Source organism: Dendrobates tinctorius, unplaced genomic scaffold (assembly GCF_039654945.1).
Source record: "Dendrobates tinctorius isolate UK_male_01 unplaced genomic scaffold, ASM3965494v1 ptg000114l, whole genome shotgun sequence".
NCBI lineage: Eukaryota > Metazoa > Chordata > Amphibia > Anura > Dendrobatidae > Dendrobates > Dendrobates tinctorius.
This window is the reverse complement of record NW_027361782.1, coordinates 1,053,300-1,054,505: the sequence shown is the minus strand read 5'-3', so window position 1 is coordinate 1,054,505 and position 1,206 is coordinate 1,053,300. Positions and strand designations below refer to the sequence as shown.

Below are 1,206 nucleotides of genomic sequence, written 5' to 3'. Positions count from 1 at the left end.
ATCAGTGTACAGTCGGTGTGTCCCTTTTCCCATCAGCCATCAGTGTACGGTCCATGTGTCCCTTTCCCCATCAGTCATCAGTGTATGGTCCGTGTGTCCCTTTTCCCATCAGCCATCAGTGTACGGTCCGTGTGTCCCTTTTCCCATCAGTCGTCAGTGTACGGTCCGTGTGTCCCTTTTCCCATCAGTCATCAGTGTACGTTCCGTGTGTCCCTTTTCCCATCAGTCATCAGTGTATGGTCCGTGTGTCCCTTTTCCCATCAGCCATCAGTGTACGGTCCATGTGTCCCTTTTCCTATCAGCCGTCAGTGTACGGTCCGTGTGTCCCTTTTCCCATCAGTCATCAGTGAACAATCCAGGTCTCCCTTTTCCCATCAGTCATCAGTGAACGATCCATGTCTCCCTTTTCCCATCAGTCGTCAGTGTATGGTCCATGTGTCCCTTTTCCCATCAGTCGTCATCGTACGGTCTGTGTGTCCCTTTTCCCATCATTCGTCAGTGTACGGTCCGTGTGTCCCTTTTCCCATCAGTCGTCAGTGTACGGTCCCTGTGACCCTTTTCCCATCATTCATGAAACAGAGGACACGATGCCTCTTGTGGCTGTGATGATGGCCTCAGTGCAGTCACCATATAGAGCAAGCAGCAACACAGCACTGACAGGTTCCATAGTGTAGTGGTTATCACGTCTGCTTTACACGCAGAAGGTCCTGGGTTCGAGCCCCAGTGGAACCATTTTTATTTTTGTTTTTTTTACTTTTACAACTGTAGATATTAATCAACTTATTGACTATTTTTACTATTCCTTTGTGGTCATCGTCGTCTTATTTACACGCTTTCTATATATAATCTTATCGTTCGGTATATATGAGACTGCTGCTCCAGGAGGATGCTAGCTACAGACAGGCGGAGGCGACAGTGGGAAAAGGATGTGCGTGTTTGTGTGTGTGAGAGAGAGGAGGGAACATGTATGTGTGTGAGAGAGAGAGGAAGGAGCGTGTGTGTGTGAGAGGGAGGAGGGAGTGTGTGAGAGAGGAGAACAGAGCGTGTGAGAGAGAGAGGAGGGAGCATGCGTATGTGTATGAGAGACAGAGGGGAAGGAGCATGTGAGAGGGAAGGAGAGTGTGTGAGAGAGAGGAAGGAGCGTGTGTGGATGTGTGTGAGAGGGAGGAGGGAGCGTGCGTGTGAGAGGGGAGGGAGCATGTGTGA

The 1,206-nt window shown here is 50.0% G+C and overlaps 1 non-coding gene across 1 annotated transcript; it reads left to right on the top strand.

The window, feature by feature from the left end:
• Positions 1–659: 659 nt before the first annotated feature.
• Positions 660–732, top strand: TRNAV-UAC (transfer RNA valine (anticodon UAC)). Its single transcript has one exon. It is a non-coding gene; the product is annotated as a tRNA-Val (tRNA).
• Positions 733–1,206: the final 474 nt, after the last annotated feature.